The sequence below is a fragment of the Humulus lupulus genome, chromosome 3 (assembly GCF_963169125.1).
Source record: "Humulus lupulus chromosome 3, drHumLupu1.1, whole genome shotgun sequence".
NCBI classification, from domain to species: domain Eukaryota; kingdom Viridiplantae; phylum Streptophyta; class Magnoliopsida; order Rosales; family Cannabaceae; genus Humulus; species Humulus lupulus.
In genome coordinates this window covers 170,640,413-170,660,883 of record NC_084795.1, presented here as the reverse complement: position 1 = coordinate 170,660,883, position 20,471 = coordinate 170,640,413, and the positions used below count along the sequence as shown (strand labels likewise).

At 39.0% G+C, this 20,471-nt stretch overlaps 1 pseudogene; it reads left to right on the top strand.

The window, feature by feature from the left end:
* The window catches only part of LOC133825210 (serine carboxypeptidase-like 45), a 93,648-nt pseudogene that overhangs the window by 40,137 nt on the left and 33,040 nt on the right, over positions 1-20,471 (top strand).

The window sequence follows — 20,471 nt, the reverse complement described above, 5'->3', positions numbered from 1 at the left end:
TGATTGAAAAGGTAGTTATCAAGATGGTGACAGGAACCAGGGAGGTTATTTGGTATGCACATGAGGGAGAGGATGCCACCTGAGAGGAGGTCAGGTGAGGGCATGACTTCTACATAGAATGACTCGATATGTTAGGATGGATTTCCCATGGTGAGGGAATGGAGGACTAGAATGCATCGATACATTCAAAGTTCGAGGCTGATTCCTCGAGGATGAGTATTTAACTGACTGGTTTATGCTTTGGTCATGTAACGAACTGGAAGAACTCGGTTTTGAGAATGTTCCGAGAGGGAGATGGACATAGAGAGGTTGCCTCAAGGGTGCTATTCGAGAGGCTGATGATAGTAATACTTATTGAGAAGAAATTAGAAACTCTGGCAGATGGATTGGGATGCAAGTGATCAAGAAGTGCATAGTAATATGACAGAGTTTGTCTTAAGGGAGCCTTAGCATGAGTCACAGTGAGAGAGCTAATCAGTTAAGAAATAACCATGGATTGTAGAGGATATCATCTGGAGTATGTAAATGAGACTGAGTGGAAACTGAGCTGACCAGTGGGAAAATTATGTGGGTATGTAAAGAAAGATTTGGGGGTACTTCAAGGTCGGACTACAAATAGGATTGGTATAAGGAAGGTTGTAAAAGATGGTTTTGGCTGACAGAAAAATCTATTGAAGCAATCGAAGGAATTTGACCCTGGAGTAGCCAGACTGTTATACTGCGGGGATTGTTAGCATCGTCGGGTTAGAACGAAAAGTACAATGTTGGATACAAGATGGGACAATGTCTCCAAGATTTGATCTATGACCTGGTTATTACCAGCTGGAAACCAAGGATAGAGACATTTCATGAATTTGTCTATTTTGCACCGGGTAGGGTGTGAGGAGTTGGTAACAAAGATTCTAGAATGGTTCAAGCTACAGCAGCACAGATAAGTCCTTTAGGCAGAGAATGCATGAACGATATGGGCAAGTCCCCATCAAGCTCATGAGCAGTATATGTGGATTACTCCCAGACGAAAATGGTGAGCAAAAGATTATGCTGAAGACATTAGTACCCAGAAGGCAGAGTCACAGGTAAGGTTCTACGGAGTGTTAGTTTGGGTGTCGTTAGGAGTACTCAGAATAGGGCTACAAGAAGAAAGGACAGGTATGAGGAGAATTGATCTGAAGCCACAAAGAAGCTAATGATGAATATCTGAAGAATAGAAAGCATAACAGGATTGGTAAGCGCATCACCTATTGCATAAGTATCTTCAGAGACAACTACATCAGAGATGAGGAGAACAGTAAAACTTGAGGTTAGACGGAATGAGTGGTGTCAAATCAGAAAGAAATTCAGAAGACAAGGTAAGAATTGATTGGTATCTGGAGATGCTGGAATATGTGTGTGTTATGGTTAAGTATAGAGTGACAGCATAAAGGACCTGATCTATGGTAAGGATATGGAAATGTGGGAGTGCATCACGATTTGGGCACGCCCAGGCATAAATTGACGCGAGGAGGGATCGAACCTTGCGGGAGGTGAAAGAATGAACATGGTTGATATACTTGGAGCATTAAGTTGACAGTTATGCATATCATAAGGTGCCTGAGTATTGGGTATTAGTAAGAAAGATAACGTTGAGACCCAGATGTGGTGAAAAGTAACAGACGGATGATCAGTGTTTGAAATCCTCGATTGAGCGAGGGGACATTTAATTGGAGGCGGAACTCCTAATTGAGAGGCGTGTGTCAGTCAAGGAATAACGCCATAGATTGTAATGGAGTGGACAAGGCAACGACTGAGATTGGCATAACGTTAGTAGGTAATGATTAGCTAGTGAGTGTCACTGAACTATGGAATCCGAAGTGTTGGCTTTGGTTGAAGCAGGGAAAAACCCTGCCAAGGTGGTACAAGTTAGGATACCAGGATTGGATGAAGGATCCAATTAGATTTGGTTTATGAATGAGAATTCTGAATGGATATCATTCCACCTCCTAGGGTACGTTGTACCGGGAGGGTTGAGCGGGTGACAGAATCTAGTGTTTTCCTTTGGACCCTAAGGGGTTAGGTGATGTGGTGGTGTATCGTGGGAGTAGACCACAATAGATCTTAAGTAAGGTATCCAGACATGAAAAGTTTTAACTCAGTTGATCGAGTTAATGTAGTTGGGTCAAGTGAACTGGTTTCAGGGTAGAACGTCGATGATACTGAATTGAGACCTTGTAGTATTTTAAATTTTGGAATGGATCTAGAGAACGAAAAGAACAGAGTGGGAATCCGGAATTATCAATTGATTGCAAGTGAAATAGCAGTCTGAAAACTTATCAGATATCTTAAAGAATTAAGCGCTGAGTATGCGAATACTTGAGATATTAAGGGAAGTGTAATCCCTGATAAGTTATTCGTGGTGGCAAATGCTGGCGTCTTGTTAATGTAACACGACATAGGACATGGTAAGAGGTGAAGGATAGTGAATACTACGGTTTGGCATTAGTTCAGAGAGAAAGCCAAAGAGGTCATTGAAATTCTTAAGGCAGGAGTGTCTGCCTATCTGGGAGAATAAAGAAACTGGTAAATTGTTAAATTTTTTAGAAAATAAAGCTTCGGGATGAAAGAGTTGTATCTCTCTACATAATAACAGACGAGGATTTGTATGGTATTCAGGGAAAGAAGGGAGAGTTCTGACTCTTGATTCAATATAGATTCTGAAGTTGTACCAAGGGTTAGGCCAGCGGGGCCTACAAGTTGATCCCACCTGGTAGGGGTGATGGCTTATGAATATCTCTGGAATTGGGAATAAGACAGCGAGGTAATCATTGTAACCTAAGCAGACTCTGAAGTTTCAGCAGGGTTGCGGTGTAAATGAGGGGCTAACAAAAGAATGGCTATTAGACAAGATCTTGTGGAACAAGAATGATACTCTTGTAAGAGTGTTGTTGAGAAGTAAAGTAAAGGCGGTGGACCTTGGAAATCATGGTCAAAGTTGCGGGTTTACTGATTGATGTGTTTGGGTAAATTTCGAGGATGAAATTTTTATGAGGAGGGGATAGTTGTAACGACCCAAAATCGCTAATAAGGCTTAAGGGCCTTGATTAGTGTGCCTGGAGGGCATAATGGAATTTATGTTTGATTTTAATGAGTAAAATGCGTGATTATGATTTAAAGCATGTTATATGACTATTTGACTATTTGAGATGCATGACTATGTGTATTAGTATGCATGTAGGCCCTGATTGTGTTAGAAGGGCATAATTGTAATTTTGGCCATTTTGGGCATAACTGTATTGATATGTGATGATTGTTGAGACCACATTGGTATGTGGATGTATCTGTGACTTGTGACTCGAGACGATCCCAGAGAGCAGATTAGCGGAAAGTCAAGGAGGAAATTTATACCCGGCTTGGGTTAAGCCTGGGGGTATAAGCAGGAAATTTAGAGAATATATTGAGGTTAATTATGATAATGAGGAATACATATTTGGTGATTTATCAGGTATTGGGAAGCAAGCGGGAAAATATTAGAAACACTTGAGGAATTAGCGGGAATTGGGTAAAATGACTAAAATGGCCCTATGTGGACAAAAAGGGTTTAGAATTTATAGGGAGGGCATTTTGGTCATTAGACTTCTTAGAGATAGATTAAATGAGGCTTTATATAGTGAGTGGGATTGTTAGAGAGTGTGAGAAATCTGAAGGAAAAGAAAGAAAAAGGAAGAAAAATAAAAGAGAGAAACACAGAGGGTTTTCCAAAAGGGGCGGTTTGAGGATTCTAGCACCATTTCCTCTTCAATTTTCTTGGAGCAAAGCTTAGTGGAGAGCTAGGATAGACTGAGCATCAAGGATCCTAAGCTAGGCTTGATGATTGGCAAGGGATTAGCAAGAACACATCAATGTTTGAGGTAATTTTTAGAGTTTTCAGTTTTTGGGTTTTGACTGGTTTGGGCTGTGTATCTAAGCTGAATTGATGGGAACTTTAGGGGGGTTCAGGCCAAGCTTTGAGAAGAGCAAGCTAAGGAGTTCTAGGGTTTAACCCAAGGTCGAAATTGGCTCAAAGAAATCGCAGAGAAGAAAATGAGAATTTGCCTTCCTGCAACTAGCGCTACAGCGCTAGTCTTTGGGCGCTGTAGCGCTAGGCCCTGTTTCTGGGGATGCTGATTCTGCTTGTAGCGCTATAGCGCCCTCTTTTGAGCGCTGTAGCGCTACCCTGTGCCCAGAAAGGGGTTTTTGGGCTATTTGTGAGGGATTTTGACCTAGGGTTCGGGGTTCAATTCCACCACCTTGTTTTGTGGATCTAGGACTTCCCGGGGGGCTCGGGATTGGTCCCGAGGCGAGGTTTTGGACTCGAGGTTTGGTGTTGACTTTGGCCTATGTTTGTGCTTAGGTGTGCGCTAAGGCTCGAGTGGGATCCTGCTCAAGGAGTCAAGTGATCGAAGCTATCGAATTGAAAGGTAAGAAAACTATAGCACCCATAGGACAGGGCATGGGCCCATAGTGTGATTGCAGGGCACGGACCTATATTGCATTAGATGTTAGGGTGCAGACTTGATTGAATTGATATATGTTCAAATGTTATTTGAGTTAGACTATCTGTGATTATAGTTGAATGAAACAGCGAGGAGCCGAGAACAGCAATGGAGCCGAGAACGGGGAAAGGCCGAGAACGGCAGTGTGGCCGGAAGTACCACTTAGCACGTGAAGTGCTTGTAGTCAGGGTGGGACCCCCATGGATACTTGTGATATCCTTACGGTGAGGACCGAGACCCCAGGCTTTGGTAAGGCTTCTGGGGCGGCATGGCTGGGTCGCTTAAGTCTAATGGTTGACCTGTTTATCTATGGACTATCTGATATGATTAACTGTATAATTTGCATATGTTATGAACTGCATGAGTTTTCTTGCTGGGCTTCAGCTCACGGGTGCTCTGTATTGCAGGTACGGGCAAAGATTGAGTCGAACAGTCATGAGTACGGAGAGCGTGAAGCGACGCGTACATGTTTGGCCTGCCCGACTGCTTTGGTTGGGGGTATTTTCGAGAAATTGCTGTAATATCCTGTGATTTTAATAACGGACCAACTGTAAACTTATTTTAAGTTGTAAATAGTTTTAAAATCTTATTTTGGGATCCCAAATGTTAAACACTAGAAGTTTTCAATGAAACCACGCATTTTTAAAGATTACAGCCTTAACTTTTGCTTAGTCACACTTTTGTTTTAAAAACCTCGGTTAGCGAGTTCATTGCACATTGTTTTGTCTTAAAACTCACTTGGTAACGGCTCTAAGGAAGTAGGGCGTTACACCGTAACCTTGGGTGACGTCCCAGTCTCGATAACCAAGATGATGGAGTTTGTAGTAGTGGATCTTCCATCGGCCTACAACGTACTGCTCGGGAGACCCGCCCTAGTAGGGCTGGGGGGCAGTTACGTCTGTAAGACATCTGGCCATCAGGTTCCCGACTTCTAGTGGCATCGAGACCCTGAAAGGGGACCATCTCACAGGAAAGGAATGCTATAGCATTTCCATTAGAGGAAATAAGCAGACAAGTGCACAAACAATTGTCGTAATTCAGAATAAGGATGGGGCAGTCTTCGAAATAGACGAAGATATTGATCCAAGAGTAAAAGAAAGGGTTGATCTTGAGCTGCTAGAAGAACTCGAAGAAATGAAGCTCGAAGAGGTCGATCCCCCGAAAACTGTGAAGGTAGGGAAAAACTTGTCGGAGGAAACAAACTATCTATTAATCTGCTTCCTGAGGAAGAACCAGGACGTCTTCACATGGTCACATTCATACATGGTGGGGATAAGCCCGAATGTGATAAGCCATTCCCTTAACATCGACAAGAGCTTCCCCCCAAAGTAACAAAAACGAAGACTTCTGGACGATGACAAGAAGAAAGCCCTGAAGGAAGAGGTCGATAGATTAAAGGCGAATCGATTCATACAAGACGCCTTCTACCTTGATTGGGTCGCCAACCCGGTCCTAGTTCCAAAACCTAACGGAACATGGCAGACTTGTATCGACTACTCAGACCTCAATAAAGCATGTCCTAAGGACTGCTTCCCCCTACCTCGGATCGACCAGCTTGTAGATGCCACAGCCGGGCATGGACTTATTTCATTCATGGACGCTTATTCTAGATATAACCATATTGCCATGCATGCCTCGGACCAAGAGCATACGAGTTTTGTGACAGATAAAGGGTTGTACTGCTACAACGTCATGCCGTTCGGGCTCAAGAATGCTGGAGCCACGTACCAATGGCTCATAAACATAATGTTATAGGTAATAACATGGAAGTTTATGTTGATGATATGTTGGTCAAATCTAAACATAACAATAACCATGTGGACGACCTCGAAGAATGCTTCGTCGTGCTACGAAAGTACAACATGAAGCTCAATCCCCCAAAAATGCTCTTTTGGAGTATCGTCGGGGAAGTTCTTGGGTTTCATTGTGAATGCACAAGGAATAGAGGCTAATCCTGACAAGATCCAGGCGTTAATTGACATGCCCTCACCTCGAAAGCATAAAGATGTCCAGAGTTTGACTGGAAGGATGGCGGCATTAAGTAGGTTTATCTCGAAATCTACAGACCGTTGTCTTACATTTTTCAACCTGTTGAGAGGGGGAAAAAATTCAAGTGGACGGAGGAATGTGAGCTAGCATTTCAGGAGCTCAAGAAGCACCTCGCGGAGCCTACTAACTTGTCGAAACCTATCACAGGAGAAATTTTGTACCTATATCTCGCTACAACTGAGCATGCCATCAGTGCCGTACTCATCCCAAAAGACCAGAAGGTACAAAGCCAGTATACTATGTCAGCAAAAGGTTACTGGTGTCAGAATCAAGATACCCCTTAATGGAGAAATTGGCCCTCAACCTAATTCACTCATCTCGAAAGCTCCAACCTTATTTTCAAGCACACCCCATCCATGTGCTGAATGACCAACCACTACGACAAGTCTTATCAAAGCCAGAAGCCTCGGGCTGATTATTAAAATGGGTTGTTGAGCTCGGACAATTGGCCCTTAATGGAGAAATTGGCCCTCAGCCTAAATCACCCGAGGACAACCATAAGAGGACAGGCCCTGGCAGACTTCAAAGTAGAATGTACTGGAATGACTGACGACAAAGTTATAACCCCAACTCGCGAGTTGTGGAAAATTTATGTCAATGGGTCATCCAACGAAAATGGATCGGGGGCAGGAATCATATTGATCACTCCAACTAGAAGCCGATTTCACTCCACCTTGAGATTTGACTTCGAAGCATCTAACAATGAGGCTGAATACAAAGCTCTATTGGCAGGACTTCGAGTAGCCAAGGAACTCAAGGCTAAAGCGATACACTGTTATAGTGACTCGTAGTTGGTGGTCAACCAAATTTTAGGGGAATACCAGGCTCGCGGAACAAAAATGGTTGCATATTTATAAAAAGAAAAAACAGCACTCGAACATTTCAAGTTCTACACAATAGAGTAGGTTCCCCGAGACCAAAATTCGAACGTAGACGCCCTAGCCAGGCTCGCCACATCTACCGAGGTTGACGAGCTAAATGTTGTGCCAATCGAGCATCTGTCGACACCCAGTATTAGCGAGCTGGAACAGGAAGAAGTCTGCATGATCAACTCCAAGCCAACCTAGATGACCCCAATAGTTGAGTACCTTGAAACCGGCATTCTCCCAGTAAAATGGAACAAGGCTCGAAAAATGATGCATCAGATCCCCGATACACTATTATGGAAGGAAGGCTATATCAGACAGGATACTCTATGCCATTACTCCGATGTGTGACTCCACCCGAGGCCAAAAAGATCCTAGAAGAGATACATGAGGGATTCTGTGGGGACCACACTGGGGGGCATAGCTTATTAAAGAAAATTATACGCCAAGGATACTTCTGGCCCACTATCAAAGCAGACTCATTTGATTACGTCAAGAGATGCGATAAGTGTCAACGGTTCGCCACAATCCCACGAGCTCCACCTTCCGAGATAACTATGATGACCTCCCCATGGCCATTTGCGGTCTGGGGAATTGACCTTATAGGCTCGTTGCCAGCTGGCAAAGGCGGAGTTAAGTATGCAGTAGTCGTGATAGATTATTTTACGAAGTGGACCGAGTTCGAACCTCTGACAACAATTACCTCAAAGAAAATTTTGGACTTTGTGGTAAACAATATAATCTGCTGATATGGAATGCCAAGGAAGATAGTATCGGATAACGGTACTCAGTTCGATAGTGAACTATTTACCAATTTTTGTGAGAAATATGGGATAATAAAGAGCTTCTCTTCTGTGGCTCATCCCCAAGTGAATGGCCAAGTCAAAGCTGTGAATAAAACCCTGAAAAGTACCATGAAGAAGAAATCGGAAGAAGCAAAGGGAAAATGGCCCGAGGAGTTACCACATGTTTTGTGGGGATATGGGACCACAACTCGCACTTCAACAGGACATACCCCATTTTCTCTGGCATATGGATGCGAGGCTATGCTACCAATTGAGGTCGAAGTACCCACTATTCGTAGCCATGCTTTTGACCAAACCTCGAACCAATCCCAGCTCGAAGTAAGTCTAGACCTGATTGGAGAAAGAGGGGAAGAGGCTCAGCTAAAAAATGCAGCATACCAACAGCGAGCTACTCGATATTTCAATAAAAAGATTTGGGAAAGGAAATTCGGATTGGGAGACTTGGTGCTAAGGCATGTGTTCCTAGCCACGCGGGACCCATCTGCTGGCGTGCTTGGGTCTCATTGGGAAGGGCCTTATTAAATCTAGTCAGTTATCCGAACTAGCATCTACAAATTGGCAGGATTAAACGGGGAATTAGTACCACGAGCATGGAACGGTGAACACCTTAGTATCAATAGTGTAGGAATGATGTCACCTGTAACCGTACTTGTTTATCTTTACTATGCTTCTGTTAATAAATTTTTCAATTGCGAATAAAGTTCATTTTCATTTCAGTATGCTGTATTTTTTGCAAACTCTCTTAATTTAATAACCTATGGTCACACTCATAGGATATTAAGGGGGCATTAGTGGTATATATACCGTAAGCTTGAAAAAATAAAAAATAGCATACACAAAAAAAATCTAAGTGTTTGGATATAACTAAATACGTGAGCTAAGATAATTTGGACATTACCAAATTATTAAAAAATAAAAGTGTTTGGATATAACCAAATACGCGAGCTAAGATAATTTGGACATAACCAAATTATTAAAAGTAAAGTGTTTGGATGTAACCAAATGCGCGAACTAAAATAACCAGATTATTAAAAGTAAAGTATTTGGATATAACTGAATGCGTGAGCTAAAATAATTTGGATATTAAAAGTAAAGTGTTTGGATATAACCAAATGCGCAAGCCAAGGTAATTTGGATATAACCAAATGCGCAATCTAGATATAACTAGATCAAAAATATATGTGTATGGATTACGAACCAAAAACACGACCTAAATAGGTTTGGAACAAACCAACTAAAACTAATCGACAAAAAGATGGGATATAGATAAATTCACCTCAAATTAAGTCGAGATCGAGGCTGGAATATCTTGCGAAAAGGATAGTTTCAACCTCATAACCTTTGGGAGCTACCCGAGGATGAGAAAAAGTAACTAGAAAAACAGGATATAACTAAACTACCTGCCTTACACGCCATATAAGTACTTTTGAGTGCATGGTAAAAGTAAGTTCCGACAAGTAACGAGATCGGACACGGATACTTCGAGTAAACTGTGCATGAATGTATTGAAAATCGAGCTTAAATCCACCACGTGTTTGTGTGAATAAACAGACATAAGGACAAACTTTTAATACAAATTGCTTAAAATATTTCAATTTAAGAGATGTAAAGAAAAAATATTAAAAGTAAAGTCAAATATGGTATTGTAAATATCATAAGAAAACAGCTCTTTTACGAGCTATAAATTGTCTTAGCCCCAAGGGCATAAAAAGCAAGAAATAAACACTATTACAAAAAGTCTCAAAGGGACGCAGCCCAAGATCAAGATTCAGGAGGATAGAGCGCCCCCCTTAGCCTTCTCACCATCCTCCTTGGCCTTTTCTGCATCCTCCCGAGCAGCCTCCTCCGCTTCAAGCTGAGCTTGACATTTGGCCACAAGCTCCTCATCAAAAGAGCCTAGGAAGCTGGTATCAAGATCGGCATTGCTGGCCCAAATCCTGTACATGGCCTGCTCGGTCCTTCCTCTCCTTGAACTCTTTGAGAAGACGAGCCTTTTACTCCTCCATTATCTCGAAGGTGGCCTTTTTCTCCTCCTCAAGCTTGGCATTGATCTTCTCAAGCTCCTCAAGCCTGGCACTCAACTTCTCGAGCTCTGCTATCCTGGACTTCATCCGCTCGGCCTCAGCCTCCATTTTTTATTTTTCAGCCTTAAACTCGTCCGCGAACTTGAGCTGGAGATCCTTCACCTCTTGAGCATATGACATGCTCGAGTGGATCTCGTTGTTCAGCTTATAATTTAGCTGAGCAAATGCAGTAAGAGACTGACACACAAACAAATAAAGTTAGAACATACACTAAGCACAACAACAACGAATAATAAGGTGAGAGAAGTTACCGCAGCAGCAAGCTCGACACTCTTGTCAAAAAGGGTGTTGTAGTCCCGAGCATTATTCAAAAACTGCCACTGGGGAGCCTCAAAGCTGCTAATGCTCTGGCCTACTCGAGATAGGACATCCGAGCCAAGTGTAGCCCCATGAGTCCCGACAGCATTGTTGACGACATACTCATCAACATGAGTAGAAATTGACAACAGACGCCCTTTAGACGCTGGTTTCTTCGAAGGAGGGCCAAGCGTGGAGAGGATCTTGACAGCAGGAGGCAGAGGAGGAGCATATGTTGTGGAAGCATCGACCTGGGAGGCGGGATCCACGACCGGGCTCGTAATAATGGGAGTTAGGGGAGGAGGAGTCTTCCCGGTCCTCTTAGAGACCTTAGTAGGTCGATCAGACTTTTGCGAGGCTCTCATGCGCTTACTCTTCTTAGCCCCCTCACCCATGGCGAGCACGGTCTCGAGATTAGAATCCATAGTACCTACACAGTCACACCACATTATAAAGAAATTTCAAGACACAAAAAGTTAGCACAATGCAAACAGTTAAGGAATAAAAGGACAAGTAACGAGGAACCTAACTGGAACTCTCCCCCGAGCTCGTGCTCGACGACCACGTAATTCCCCCATCTTCGGAAGAGGCAGGGGGAGTCCCTTCCCTATATGTGGAAGTCAACCTCGAAAGGTCCCTATAATCATTCGTCCCATATTGGATGGCTATTCCATCCCAGACCTTGTTCAGACTATACATCGTATCGTATTTCCCTAACCAGCTATCAAACCTATGGACCCTCTCCTCTACCCAGGACCATACATAAAAATTGTCCCTATCATCTAGGCACAAGATTAGAGTGTCAGGCTTATGCTTAAGTAGTGAAGGAGACCATAAAGTCGAGCTAAGGATGACCATACCTCTTTCACTCAAGCTCGAAGCCTCGTCATTGGCCTCATTCCCCGAGCACGGACTCCTAGGATGGCGAATGGGGGATCGTGCCTTAGAGCTTCGCCTCGGGGGAGGGCTTTTGGTTGGGAGAGGCACACACTCCCACTTGGTGTACTTCTTGTTGGACCAGTCGTTTGTAGATTGATCCTTCTCTAAGAGACCACAGGCTCGAAGCTTATCTTAATGAAGAAGATAAGACAGGGAGCGCCTGCCATAAGGGAGTTGAAGCAAAGTCTCCTTATGCTCCTTCAGCTCACCAGTGGGAGTAGGACGATGATAGTTGGCTGAAGAAGTAAATGTATTATGAGTGGTTTGAGCCTATGAAAAAATTCGAGCATAAAAAGAAAAATACTTACGGATTCGCCTGAACGAATAGTGTCTGGAGGGAGCCAAGTCGTCCGTCCAAAAGAACACCACCTTGAAGTTGGGAGGATGGTTCAGTAGGTCCTCGAAGATTTTCTTCTCACGAGGATAGCTCGAGAGATAATAGAAGCCATCTCCTCCCTGAGCTCGGGAGGGATTGCTTTTCAAGCAAAAGAGATACACAATCTCTTTTGGTGAAGGTCCTTCCCACTTTAGCTCGTGGTAAAGCGACCTCAGGGCTGACAAAACCATGTATGAGTTGGTGTTGAGTTGGAAGGGGGCGAGCCCAACAAAATCCAAAAAGTCCTTAAAAAAGTACTTCAAGGGCAATAAGGCCCCTGCCCTCAAGTGCTCATGGCTCCAAGTCGCATATTTTAACTTACTGTCGGGATTACCATCTCCCGGGGCGCGACAGCTTTGCTTGTGGGAGGTAGGAGCTCGACACCTCAACGAGCCTGATAATCCAATTTCGTGGAGGGCCAAGATGTCAAAGATTTTCTCTAGTGAAGAAATCGATCTCCAATAATGCTCGGCCTCAAAAAATTCTCCCCTCGACGTGGGAATAGTGGTTGGTTGCGAGGTAGATGGGGGATTTGATGGTTCTTCCATCAGTGAAAATTGGAGATCACCCGATTTGAATGCGATCGTCACTTTAAGAGTAGGATTGAGGGGGATTGGTCTAGTCTCGGGGTCTGAGTCAGGATAGATCGCGACCCTAAGTTTTTTCCTCCTTTTCTCCTCGACCTCGTCGATTTGGCGTCGAAAGTGAGCTCGGGTATCTTCTTGCTCACACCTTAGTTTGTGTTCCCAAATCAAGCGCTAATTCCAAGTAAAAGGTGACTCCGGGCTTGGAGTTGTTGGTGAGTAAGGAATCACGAGTTTTGACCCCCACCGCTTTTCCAAGTTCTGCGACATCTAGTAAGAGAGCAAAAGGGTCAGGGCCAGACGAATAAGAGATTAAGAATGAAAATCAAGACAGTCTAAGCTCGAATGCTCGAGACTATGGAATGAGCTCGGTCAAAAGAGCGAGATTAGGCTCGGAGCGTGTATGCCACGTAAAGGGGAAAAGTGGATTTATTTTTTAGAATTCTGGATTTTTAGGGAAAAAAGTTGGCGGAAACTCAAAAAGGTGATATTTTTGGGAAACGTGCAATCTGAAAACCCTAATCCTATACCCAGTTTCTTGGTCTACACAATACGATAGTCGAAATCAAGATAACCCAGTAAAAGCCATATTAGCATCATTTATGCAAAAATCTGGTTTTGAAAAATCTTAACAACAGAAGAGCCTAAAAACTACTCGGTATTGACTGAAGCATTCTAGTACAAAACTAGTAAATGTGCCTAAGTGCAACAACATAAACATGCATGGAAAAAGAAAGTATATACACGAACATATGGGGGTCAAGAATAGACACACAATGTAGATGGTGAGAACAGAGAAATGGATGACCGAAGGAGAGGTTGCAAAATCGATCTCACGGAGTCGAATAGGCCGACGGTGCTTTGTTTCATCAGCTTCGAGAACATACAACAGTAGAACGGGTTTTAAGTTCTGGGTTTTTGTTCTTCTCTTCTCTCTGAAAACTCAAAAATGTAAAATTGAAATGAAGAAGACGATGGGCGTATTTATAGGCCATAGCAGAATGCCAAACGACAAATTAAATATGGACCGTTGGATGAGATTGGTATCTGATTGAACGAACATGTATTGGCGTGGCAATGGCGGCAAAAAGATGGCAGATGAGGAGACGTGGGCATGGTGCAAACATACTCAAGTACTCTGATCTTCCAATACCCGCCTGACGCGTGTCCACACTCGAGTGCAGTTGATGGTATAGTTTCCAAGAAGGGCAGTTCAAAAGTTTCCTTCTCACGGGATTCGAACTGATACTTTTGAGGGGGAAAAATGTTACACCTAGATTTCGAGATAAGAAGTTATGACCTGTAAAACTGGGCTCGTCAGGAGTGAGCTCGAAATACATGCGGTCATCATATGGTCCAATCGTCGAACCTCTTTAAAGTAAACAACGACCTCAAGGATGTATAGCCTCGAGTATTCTCTGAGCTCGCAACGGCATGACACTTAAATATATTTTTCACCGATTTCCTTCAGGCAAGACAGCTCAAGCTCAGAAAGTGCAAGCTCGGATGCGATAGCCTCGTCAACATCTACTTGTCTCGAGCATAGCAGGAAGTTGGGTGGCGAGCTCGTGATCGACTCATAGTCTTGACATACTCAATGCCGAATGCTGATTTCGAAGATTTGATGAATCATCTGGGATAACCCATTACGTGTGAACATGTTTATTGTTCTACAATCCCAATATTTAAGGGATATCATTTAATCTGTTATTTGTTCCCGATCTTCATGGGACGTTTTCGTGTATGTAGGAGATAATGCATTTAATAGCATTATGTTAATTGATTTACAAAATATCTACTCGAAATATGTGGGAATGAATTCTGCAACCTTCCCTATAAATAGAGAAGGAAACACCATTTGTAAAGGACCTTCTTTCTGATTTTTGGAGAGAACACTCTGGGCAACTCTTCTTTGAAAAGTTTCCAGAAAACTCCGAAGTCTTAATAATATAGACTCGTGGACTAGGCGGAGTTAACTGCTGAACCATGTAAAAATCTTCTTTTTTCCTCTTTATTCATTTGCTCCAGTATTTTATTGTTTAATTACTCTACTAATTAAGTTGGCGAAAAACGACGTCAACATTAATATAAATTCAAATTCAATTGTTATAAAAAAATATCATTATTATAAAAATATATAATACAAGACTGGATAATTACTAATCATATTAATATAAATTTAAGGGTTTATAACTTTTTGGACTCTATTTTTTATCCAATTACTTGTTTGGACCATGCGTTTTGATAAATGATTTTTTGTACTGGTTCAAATATAACCATAAATTCGATTTTGGTGAAAGTCTGAACTAAAATTACAAATAAGTCACCAAACTAACAATTTAAAATAAATTAAAATCATTCTTCTTGGCAACTGATGTTATATTCAATATTTTCTTCATTAAAATTTGGTTTAGGGGTCTATTTGAACCATTTTATTAATTTTTATTAAAAGAATTATTATTTATGTTTAAAAAGGTATTATATATATATATTTTTTAAAAAACATAAATAATGTTTTGGTTTAATTTTTCATTTAATTTGTTTATGTCAGTTTTATATATAAATTATTATTTATTTATTTGAAATTTATATGACAACGATACCCATTTAACAAAAATAATTAATAAATTATTTAAACAAAACTAAGCAAACGTGCATTGCACGTTGCTTGTATCTAGTACTTATATAACTGAGAGTTATATAGAGATGATGTGACTTTCTAGAATCAATAATATATGATTTATCTATTTTCTCATAATTTGTGATTTTTCTATTTAACAAATAAATTAATTAACAATTTAAGAAGTCCTTATAATCCCACATGATTTATAAACCACTGTGGTTGTTATACTTTTAGGCTATAAATAAAGTGTCATTTATTTACTTTGATTTGTAATTTTTCCAAATATTAATATTTTGTTTTCTTATATGGTGAATGATTTAACTCAATCTTGCCCAATAGTAACATATATAATTTTTCAATTTATACTATTATTTAACATACTATTTATATTTATATATTTAATTTTGTATTATATATTATATATTGAAAAAATGACAAATATATAATGTAAATAGAATAATATATATATGGCATAATGTATAATGTAACAAGAATGTATATATATTTTTTTATCACCTATTTTAAAAAATGTCACATTCACAATCTTTGAAGCAGTATATAAAAAATTATATAATGTGGTGATACTAAATTCGTTTGAAAAAATATATATGCGCCCTAATATTAAAAATATACACCCTCTATAAAAAAGTGAACTTTGGAAATTATGATATAATTCATCGTATTTTTTTATATAATGATTAGAAAAGTTATTAGCAAACTGAAAAGAAATGATTTATGAGACAATTTTGAGAGATAATATAATATAATGCATATATATAATTTTTGGTGAAGTACACAAACATATATAGTATTAAACGTATACAAAAATTATAATTTTCTAGCATTATAAAAAAATTATAATTTTCTTACTCAATATTATATTATTTTTTTAAAATATTATAAAATAATCAAATAAATATAAAAATTCATATATATATATATATAATTTTCTAATTGCGCGACTATATTTACTAGTGTATATATATTTTAAAGTAAACATATAGTGTAATTTATCATCTTAGAATATAATTTATGGACAATTCTTTTATAGGGATTTCACTTTAAGCTCTACCGGTAGGGCTCTTAGTGTTTCTCGATCCGTGAATAGTTTTTGGCGCGACTTTTTTTTATGACCATGTATATTGTAGCTATTTAGAGTATCTTGCAAATTTTTAGAAAATTCCGACTAGTTTACATTACCGAAAACTAAGTTCAAACATATTGTTTTTCACGCGCATGAAAAAAATTAGTTACGCATGCAACAACATGTTTGAACCTAGTTTTCGGTACTGTAAACTATTCGGAATTTTCTGAAAATTTGCAGGATGCTCTAAATAGCTACAATATACACGGTCATAAAAAAAAATCGCGCTGAAAACTGTTCACGGGTTGTAAACAGTAAGAGCCCTACCGGTAAGACTTAAAGTGAAGCCCTTATTGGAGAATTCCCCTATAATTTCTATAATTTATTACTTTCAAAGATTAGATCTTTCACTACACTTCAAATATCCAAAGTAATAACTCACCAACGTATTTACATCATTTTTTTTTTCGTTTTCTTTTTATTCTTATTTGGAGCAACTTTTTGTTAAAAGGTATTGGACTTTGGTGATGACGTATGGCCTTCTTTTAACCTTATGCTGGCCCAGGATGCTCTTCTGTTGGCTTTGGTGCTTTCGCTATAAATGGTCCTTTCAAGCCGAATGAACAAGACCTCGGTATAAATCAATACAGTTGGAACACAGGTGATGACTCATGCTCATATACTTGATATAACAAATTGAAATCTTTTCCATATACTTGAGTTATCTGTTTAAAAACCATTAGAATACGTCCTTCTCCTTCAATTTGACATTTATCCATATTATAATATGCCTTGCCTTGCTACTTATTAATCAAAACTAAAATTTTTATTATTTTAATATCCTCTTCTTTATTTGAGTATCATATTTATAGTCTTCTCGTTTCATAAATAATTAAATATTTTAATATACTTAATAAATTAATATAAAAATATCCGTTAAACATAATTTTAATAATCTTAATTTTCAATATGACAAAAAAATTTATTTTAAATAAATAAAATTGAAAAATAATAATTTTCTAAAAACGAAAATCTAAGTTTAAAAATTATAAATATTTAAATAATTTTAATTGATTAAAACTTAAATTGTAAGACTACTTTAATTTTTCTTCTTAAGCTTTCGATTACTGAAATAATAATATATATTTTTTAATTTTAGGGTTCTAGTTAATTAAAATTAATTAAATACTTTATATACTTAAATTTAAATTTGAATTTTAGAAAAATAATGATAAAATTTGAATTTTTTTAATATATTAGATATTTCATGTAATATTTTTTATAGAAGATATTTTATGTAATTTGCTTAAAAAATAAATTATAATACTTTGGTAATATCTAAAATAAATTAAATTAAATTTATGCTTAAAGGTATATTTGTATACTGGTTCGTTAATTATAAAATAATATTTTTGTATTTGTTAAACCACAATGGTGTAAATTGGTAAGAAAAGAAAAAAAAAATTAGTATAATAATTCCTTAAAATTAATCTCCATCATATTATAAGTTTTACTAGTTGGCCGCGGTTCACCATTGGTGCAAATACTCAACATTATGACCCAAACAATGCCTACCCTCTCTCACATTAATATTCTAGTAATTTTAAATAAATAATTAAGAACATAATTTTGACATGGGAATTAACTCTTTTTTTCTTTTTTCTTTTTTCTTTACAGAAGCCAATATGTTGTACTTGGAGTCACCTGCAGGAGTTGGTTTTTCTTACTCTGCGAATAAATCATTTTATGGCAATGTGACAGATGAAATTACAGGTTCCTCTTCTACTTAACGTAACTTATTTATAATAAGTGGAAATACAAGAGTATTAATCAATATCTCTTCTATATAAATAAAATCTTTGTAGATAATAAAAATTATTCGTCTCAAGAGTTTGTTTTGCTAATTTTAACCAAATAATCTAAATATTTAACGGAATATATTTTTAAAACTAACTTAAAATAGATATTTATAAAATATATTAATATAAATTCAAATATTATGAATTATTATTATTATAATAATATTTACTAGAAAACTACCTATGTAATAATTATATTGATATAAATTTAAAGGTTATAAAATATTATTATTATAATAATATATAATATGATACTAGATATTTAATAATTATATTGATATAAATTTAAATATTATAAAATATTATTATGAATATATAATCCTAATTTTTTACGAATTATATTAATATGAATATATTGACGCCGTTTTTCGTCAACTTAAAATGCAGAGCAAATAAACAATAAAAACTATGGCAAAGATGAATAGTATAGTAGAACAATGAGGATTTTTTACGTGGTTCAGCAGTTACCTCTGCCTAGTCCACGAGTCTTTTTTATTAGGACTTTGGAGTTTCTGGAAATCCTTCAAGGATGAATTCTCCAGAAATTCTCTTAAGATAACAAAAATTCCTTCTCAAGTGTTCATGACATCTCTATTTATAAAGAGTTCTCAGTGTTCATTCCCACATATTTCGAGAAGATACTCCTCTTCATTAATGGGAATAATGACATTAAATTCTGTAACTCCTATATACAAGGAAACGTCCCCTGAAGACCAGGGGCATATAATAGACTAGTTAATATCCCTTTAATGTAGGGAAGTTAAAACAATAAATATCTTTTGGACGCATGGACTGCGTCTCATCAGATGACCCACTAAGCCGTTCGAGATCAGCAATCTGCATCACGTCAGTCCAGGTCTTTAGGTAAATTATGAGCTATGCAGCTTTCCCCAATATCAGCTTGGAGCGGGTAAACACCACCGAGGCTGTTACACTCCGAGCTTATACCCTTGCCAAGCTCGGGCTACTTGATCCGAAGACACCCGACAACGGATATACTTCGATACTACGTCTTTCGAGCTCAAAAATAACTTCGAGGTTACACATCTTCGAGGTTGCCACCTTGCTTCGAGGGTTTGGCACCTGGACCACGAACATGCACTTTAGATATCACGAGCTCACACCTGACGAATCCAGCTTTCGAGGTCACAATCTCAGGTCTCGAAATCTAGGTGTAACATTTTGCCCCCTCAAAAGTATTAGTTCGAATCCTATGAGAAGGAAACTTTTGAACTACTTTCTTCGGGAACCGTTTCATCACATACTCGAGTATAGACACGCGTTAGTTGAGTATTGCTTATTCAAGGTACTTGAGTGCCTTGAAACTCTGCCCACGATCGTTCACCTGCCAACTTTATGGTACCATCATGTCGTTTGTCCCTGGCCATCAGATCTGATACGGAATCTGGTCAATGGCTCAGATCAATTCAACTTTTAACATCTTCATGGGCCTATAAATAAGCTTCCGATCGTCTTCTTCATTTCTCTTTCACGTTCAAATTCTCAGAGAGAAAAAACCAGAAACTTTTGCCCAGCTCTTGCATGTTCTCCATGCCAAGAAGACAAAGCAATGTTGGACTTTCTGACTTAGTGAGATCGTATTTGCAACCGCTCGTCCAATCATCCATTACTCTGTTTCCACCGATTTCATTGTGTAAGTTTTCGGTTTATGGTTTTTTTGCGTTATATATATACACACATTTTTTTTATGCATGCTTATACTTCTGTTACACTGTAGGCATTAGGTTTTACTCTCGTCCCATTTGTCCGTTCACTAGTTTAACGCACTAGGATTAGGGTGCTTCAACTGGTAGACATTAGGTTCAAACCCAGTTTATGCGAAAAATGGTCCAAAAATGGTTCCTTTTTTGGATTTTCAAATTTCAGGAACCGTATCTTGTACACCAAGATATCGGGTACAAAATTAGGGTGTGTCTTTAAGGAATGCACGATTCCCAAAAATATCACTTTTTTAATTACCGCCACCTTTCTTCCCTAATATTTCGGGATTTCCCATGACATATCACCTTCCTATCCTTCGGTGGAACACACGCTCTGGGAGTGGTCTCGTCTCCTTTGGATCGAGCTTGCCTTGTAGCCTCGATCATTCGAGCTTAGGTACTATTTATCTCTGTGCTTCTTGCTTGCTTGGCCCTCACCCTTTTACTTTCTTGTTAGATGCTGCAAAATTCGGGAAAGTGGTGGGGGTCAAAGCTCGCAATCCCCTATTCGCCAGTAACTCTGAGCCCGGAATCTCCTTTCACTCGGAATCAACGTTTAATTCGGGAGCACGAACTGAAGCGTGAGCAAGAGGACACTCGAGATCACTTTCGACGTCAGATAGACGATGTCGAAGAGGGAAAAAGGAAAAGACAAGGGTCGCCCTACATCCAGAT